We start from the raw sequence: 7,383 nt of genomic DNA on the forward strand, positions 1-7,383 counted from the left end.
CTTGCCACGTGGGAGTCCAATGCCTTAACTACCATGCCACCTGCTGGCTCCTAGTTTTTTCCTAAAACTATCTGAATAGCTAATACGCTCCCCAGAGGACTCTCCTATCACTCAGGAGGCCCCTCCTTAAATAGGAACACAAACCCCAATCTCTCAAACTTACTTTTCTCCTCTGATTACATTGATGATACCTGCTGTAGAAAATCTGCTATCCAGAGATATATGAAAGGCAGGAAATACATTCTTACTTTATCCTACCAATCGTCAATCTCTGTCAATAGCTGATACATTTCCTTCTAGTCCTTTCCTTTGCTTATGACAAAGTTATGTGTTCTATCTGTATTCTATCTTTTTTGTTAACATTATGGCATATGCAAATCACATGTGATTATAAGTTCTTCTTAAACTTTATTTTACTGGCTGTAAAAATTCCATTGTAAGCACAACCAGGCCTTACTTTTTTTTTTTTTTTTAAAAGAGAAAGTCATGGGGCCAGCCGGTGGCATGGTGGTTAAATGCTCTCTCACTTTCCCTTTCTCTCTGTCTCTCTCTCTCTGTCTGGTCAAATTAAAAAATAATATTAACAAATGGAATTAAATAAATAAAATTTAATAAATAAATAGAGAAAGTCGTGCGAAGTCATGATCCTCTTTCCTCTGCTTCCTGACTAAGTGGGACTATACACATACTAACTACACCTGGACTTTAGGGTGGGTTGGGAATGGAACCTGGGCCTCCCAGGTGGCCTCAGCTTGCAGAGGAGCAGTGTGTACCAGCCTGCACTTTTGTATACTGCTCTCATTTGTGTTTTTTAGGCACTATAAGTATGAGGGGACTTCAAAAGTTTATGGAAAAAATGGGATTAGGGGCTGGCAGGTGGTGTGGTGGTTAAGCGTGCTGGACTCCCACATGGCTGACTGAAGTTCGAGTCCCAGACCTGGCAGCTTGCTTTCTCACTTTCTTTCTCTCTTTCTTGCTCTGCCCCTCTCCGGTCAAAATTTGAAATAAAGGGACCAGCAGTTAGCGTAATGGCTATGTCGCCGGACTCCCATGTAGTCAACCACGGTTCAAGTCCTAGACCCGGCGGCTTAAACTCACACCGGGCACGTGTGCGTGCATGCCCAAGATCCCGACAGGAGAATGGAGGAGAAGGGATTCTTTTCCTTTTTCTAAAGCTCCAAGACAAGCAAAAAATAATAAAGGAAAACATGGTTTCATGCCAGAAAATAAAATAGAAACAATTCCTCATATCCAACATAATTTTGAGTCTCCTACATTATCCAAAATATATATGCTGCAAACTGAAATTTCCAAATTAGATCCACCTTCTTCTTTCAGCTAAAGATGAAAATAAAGCAAGGTTTTGTCTTCTTTAGAGTTATTTTTATTTAGAATTTGCAACATGAAAAATATATTGTTCCAAAAAGAGTTACTTGACATCAAAGTCCAATAAAACAGTAAACTGGACTAAATATATTCATATATTAGCTTGACCTAAGTCTGGGAATTGAGCCAGATTTTCCAAATTATACTATCATTATTTACAAAAAAAGGAAATGTTAACTAACATTATTAAATAAAAGCACATATACACAGGCATAACAGGAAACAAAATAAACGTTAACTAGTCAATGTCGAAGATGTGTATATATACACAGAGTGCAAATATAATATTCTCTTGAGCAGTGTTGGAAATAGTAGCTATTCCAGGGAGAGATTTATACAATCCTCTTGGCTACAGGCTACACATTTGTTGTGTTCTCCAAATACACAGGAAAGCCACTTCCACAGTTGCCTGAAACAAAATTGCAAGGATACATTTTGCAGTGAAAGTTTTCTCACTGTTCTATTTCTTGACCAATGGAAGAAAATGAAATTTAGGTGTTTGAAAAAGAAAATGTACTATATACCATACCTTAGTCTTCTATGAAATACAAATGTCTCTTCTACACTTAAATAAAAATTTGCATATGTTTAGTAAGTTGCTATTTTGTGTTTGAGATGGACACTGTCTTAAGTCCTAGTTTATTTTCTACAGTCTGTTTGATTAAGGGTAGATATGCTGGCATTTTGTTTGGATTTATTATTAAGGAAAATTATGTTTTTTTAAAGTGGTTTTCCTGATCAGACTAGACATTTAGGCCACCTATGGCAATGAGCTTCCCTTTTTGCTATCTGATCATTTTGCACTGCTAAGATGTTCTTTTTGAGGGGGCGCTTGATTTCTTTAGGGACTTAGCAGCACTGTAGCTTGTCTGAAGGGGGATGAGCCCAGACAAGAGGGAGAGGATGATGACAGGAATGCATAATTGGGATATGCTGCCCTGGGGAAGGAAGAGCTCGTGACTCGTGAGATGTGGTACCATGCCACTGTTCTCCCAACGCTGTGTGCATTCTGGAGAGACAGTGTGTAGAGTGTGCCCTTGCAGAAACAACTCAGTCGCTGAAGAAATACACACTGCAACATGCTCAGACATGTTTTCCTTGAAGGTTAAAAATCAGAAAAGTGTGCATCTCTTTAAGAAGTTTCTAAACCATCCTTGTGAACAGTAATCCAACATTTCAACTTAGAAATTGAGAGGGCTTTAAATAAGAAGTGATTATTTCAGGCAGAAAGCAAATATAAATACCAGCAGTCAAGAAACCTATGAAAAGACATGATTAAAACTGAGATTTAAAAAAAATATATATCTGTAGTTCTTGACTTTAAAAATCCACAGGCAGTTTCCATTGAGGAAAGAATAAGAAACATTAAACTGTTAAAGAAAAGCATAAGAAACATTGGAAGCAGATTTGGAAAAGATTAGCATCTTGTTACTGAATCCAGCACTAAACGTAGAACGCTTCTCAATGATCCGAAGTTTGAGGGACAATAAACCACTATTATTATGACTTTTACTTTATGAATGAGAGAAAGAGAAAGAAGGAGAGGAGGAGAATCACAGATAGACGGGCACTCTGGACAGGGCCTTGCTGGGTTTGAGTCCTCCTGCCCTAGCCTCCCTATTAGCAAAGACCACGGACACTCCGGCTTGGCATGTCATATTGGCCCAAGAACCAAGCCTGAGCCTCCTTACAGCCTCCAGCCTCCTTACAGCCTCCAGCCTCCTAAGTGGTGACACTCCCTGTGTGTCACTGCAGCAGGGTCTATGATTATTTTTACTTTTACTTTTAATGGTGTCATTTGCCAATCAGCTAACACATAGGAATAGACCTAATCTTTTATTTATTTTATCAGGAATATAATAGTCTCAGTTTTTTCAGGTTTTGCCATAGGACATGCGAACTCTCCAGAGAGACAGAGAGGTGAAGTGAGAAATTACCTTCCACCCCAGACGGGCTGGCCACACTGCAATCTGTTCTTCTTCATTCTCCTCCTGAGATTTTACGGGTGCACACACATGTACTCAGAATGATTTTCAAGCCTTTCTATCCAGGACTTGATCTGCCATCAGCTCTGTGGGAGTCCAGTGTCTTAACTACCATGCACTCGCTGACCCCATAGTCTTTAACTTATGGATACATTTAAATCAAATTGCCTGACTGCGCATTATTAATGCATCAAAACCAGGTCAGACCGTATGTTATTGGAAAATCTTTTCTTCTGTCTCAGGCCCTTCACTTCCCACTTGCCAAATCGATTTTTCCAAGGTCCTGTCACTCTGGTCTCTGCTCCTAAGCTGTCCTTCACATACTACCGTTCCGTGGCTGCCTTCATTATTTTAACTGTTTATTAGTGGTGGAGATACACTTTTAAAAACAAATTAAATTATTATCAATAAATGTAAATATTACTCTCTGAAATTACTCAGGGATATGCATTATGTAAACGCTTTTCAACCAACAGGTAGTGTCTCTTCCTACCTATATGTCAGTGAACACAAATTTATTCATTCTTCTTAATGGCTATATAGTATTTCTCTGTATAATCACTTTGCAATGGTAATTAAATTTATTGACAAATGGAACAATGCCTTAGTAAATCTTTGGCCATTTCTCCCTCTCTACCTATTATGTAGGTATCTGTTAACCACATTCTAGATACACTATACACCTCTTCATGAGAATCTACACAAAAATTGTGCAGATAGCTTTTTAAAAAAATGCAACACTTCTCTTAAGCTCACACTTCTTAAAATTCTGGGCAGCAATAGTCAGCCAAATGTGTGGAAATAAGTTCCACTTGTGTATTAAAAATTATTCACATAAAATTTAAAGCTAGCTAAGAATTTATTGAAACAATTTTACACACCATCTCTCCAAATCTGATTTAAAGAGACTGTAACATAATTCCAGCAATAAAGACTTTCTGGAATTGAAATCTATGGAAAAGAGATTATAGCTCCATGAGAAATGCGAAAGGTCTGAAAGACTTCTAGGCAGTCGCTTTTCTTTCCATACTAGAGATTGAATGTGGATTCTGAAAGCTCTGCGTCAGCAAGCGCACGCCTGGTCCGTGGGTGCTAGACTTTGTATTGCATACCCCTCTCCACTTTGGAAAGAAAACTTACTTGGGCACAAATCACTGTACTATTGTTCTGTTTACATTAAAACCTTGTATCGACTTTGAGGGTGAAGCGGAGGGAAGAAATGTTGTGGATCCTCATTGAGAGAATGCTTCCATGAAACCATTATCTAATCAATGCAACTAAAGTCAGTCTTGAGAATAGCATCACTTCTGATTTCATGCTGATAATGTCAGAAGAGAATTCAGAGACAGAACATTTCGTTCTATTTTGAAAACTATTATTTTTTATTTATGTTTTTAGAGAGGTATATTTGCTATAGGGTGCATGCACTTGCAGAGAGACAGAGGTAGGAAGTAAAATTCCACCCCCAGGAGGATGACCACACTACAATCCATTTTCCTCCATTCTTCCCTCTGGATTTTGGGCATGCAGGCACATGTGCCCAGTGTGAGTTTCCAGCCACTAGGTCCAGAACTTGAACCGCTGTGGGTCATGTGGGAGTCTAGCCGTGTAACCATGATGTCATCTGCTGGGCTAAAACCTTTTTCTATTAGAGAGAGCTGTGTACTATAGGGCACGTGCACTCACCAGAGAGACAGAGAGACAGAAATTGAGAAATTACACCCCAGGGAGATGGCCACACCGCAATCCCTTCTCCATAATCCTTTTGGGATTTTGGGCATGTACTCATTTGAGCCTGGCATGAGTTTTAAGCCACCGGGTCCTGGACTCAAACCGGGGTCCACTCTGTGCAGCGACCTAATCATTACACCATTCACAGATCCCCAAAACTATTTTTTAAGTGTGACACTTTATGAGGACTCATTCTTTTGAAAAATTGTCTCAGTTCAAGAAAAGTAACAGAACAGCAAAGGATGGTGGTCTTACTTTTTCCATCCTTTAGAATGTTAAATAGTGCCTCAAAAATGTATTTGGATCTGGGAAACTTACTGAACTTATGGGAAGTCACCCCGTTTTGGCTGAGGATACAAAAATCAGACTCGTTTTTTTTTGTGGGTTACATGGCATTTTCTGGGGGAAGGAGTCAAAGCCGAGCCAGCACAGACTAGGCATGGCGGCACTTTAATGCCATATATAGAGAGACAGAGAAAGAGAGAGAGAGAGAAATTTTTTTTGCTATAGGATGTGGTCACTGGAGAGACACAGAGAGAAAGAAAGCCAGAAATAATGCCCTCAATATTTTCCATCTCATATGTCAGGCCCAAATTGTAATTGCAAAGCTCACAGCAGCTACCTGCACTGGGTGGTTCTCACTCAAATGGGAACACTCACCATTTCTCTTCTCTTCATGAATGTGTGTGCATGCGTATTTTCAATAAAAAGCCAAAAAACAGTTTACAATTTGAATGAAATTCTTCACATAAAAAAAGTAATCCAAAAGAGTGGTATTTTGAATCTTGACCAAGAATTCAATAAATGGCACGATTTTGTCCATGCAAACGTGTATGTCTTCAGGTTTGTTGTTTATTCAAAATTATTTTTTTCATATAAAACAACAGATTAAATTTAGCTCATATGACCACACAAAACTGACATTTTTCTTTTCCTTAGTTGTTTTAACATACACAGTAAGAATAATTTTTAAAATTCTACTTATAGTGTCTGAAAAACAAAAAACAATGTTACCTTAACATAGTACACTTCCATGAACTCATTTATACTCACTGTCCAGTTTAACCCAATAACAATAGTATATAATCACTATTGTAGTTGGTTTAAAGGGCTACTGCAGTGCTCTATTAAGGATTTTGAGGCATAAACTTGCTATATTTTTAAGAATTATTCATTTAATTTTATTTCTTCTTATTATTTTTAAAATTTGACCAGACAGAGAGAGAGAGAGAGAGAAAGGAAACGTGAGAAAGCAAGCTGCCAGGTCCAGGACTCAAACTGCAGCTTGCCACGTGGGAGTCCAATGCCTTAACTACCATGCCACCTGCTGGCTCCTAGTTTTTTCCTAAAACTATCTGAATAGCTAATACGCTCCCCAGAGGACTCTCCTATCACTCAGGAGGCCCCTCCTTAAATAGGAACACAAACCCGAATCTCTCAAACTTACTTTTCTCCTCTGATTACATTGATGATACCTGCTGTAGAAAATCTGCTATCCAGAGATATATGAAAGGCAGGAAATACATTCTTACTTTATCCTACCAATCGTCAATCTCTGTCAATAGCTGATACATTTCCTTCTAGTCCTTTCCTTTGCTTATGACAAAGTTATGTGAATCTGTATTCTATCTTTTTTGTTAACATTATGGCATATGCAAATCACATGTGATTATAAGTTCTTCTTAAACTTTATTTTACTGGCTGTAAAAATTCCATTGTAAGCACAACCAGGCCTTACTTTTTTTTTTTTTTTTAAAAGAGAAAGTCATGGGGCCAGCCGGTGGCATGGTGGTTAAAAGTGCTGGATTTCTACATGGCCAACTATGGTTCGAATCCCAGACCTGGTGGTTTGCTCTCTCACTTTCCCTTTCTCTCTGTCTCTCTCTCTCTGTCTGGTCAAATTAAAAAATAATATTAACAAATGGAATTAAATAAATAAAATTTAATAAATAAATAGAGAAAGTCGTGCGAAGTCATGATCCTCTTTCCTCTGCTTCCTGACTAAGTGGGACTATACACATACTAACTACACCTGGACTTTAGGGTGGGTTGGGAATGGAACCTGGGCCTCCCAGGTGGCCTCAGCTTGCAGAGGAGCAGTGTGTACCAGCCTCAACTTTTGTATACTGCTCTCATTTGTGTTTTTTAGGCACTATAAGTATGAGGGGACTTCAAAAGTTTATGGAAAAATGGGATTAGGGGCTGGCAGGTGGCGTGGTGGTTAAGTGCGCTGGACTCCCACATGGCCGACTGCAGTTTGAGTCTCAGACCTGGCGGCTTT

General features: G+C 38.9%; 1 protein-coding gene and 1 pseudogene across 4 annotated transcripts in view; one reads left to right on the forward strand and one right to left on the reverse strand.

Annotated features, from left to right (window-relative positions):
- Positions 1–7,383, reverse strand: part of NDRG3 (NDRG family member 3) — a 75,893-nt gene that overhangs the window by 28,695 nt on the left and 39,815 nt on the right. The gene's annotated exons all lie outside the window — the stretch shown is intronic.
- The window catches only part of LOC102484404 (cytochrome c oxidase subunit NDUFA4 pseudogene), a 30,431-nt pseudogene that overhangs the window by 8,780 nt on the left and 14,268 nt on the right, over positions 1–7,383 (forward strand).

This window comes from Tupaia chinensis, unplaced genomic scaffold (genome assembly GCF_000334495.1).
Source record: "Tupaia chinensis unplaced genomic scaffold, TupChi_1.0 Scaffold000115_1, whole genome shotgun sequence".
NCBI lineage: Eukaryota > Metazoa > Chordata > Mammalia > Scandentia > Tupaiidae > Tupaia > Tupaia belangeri.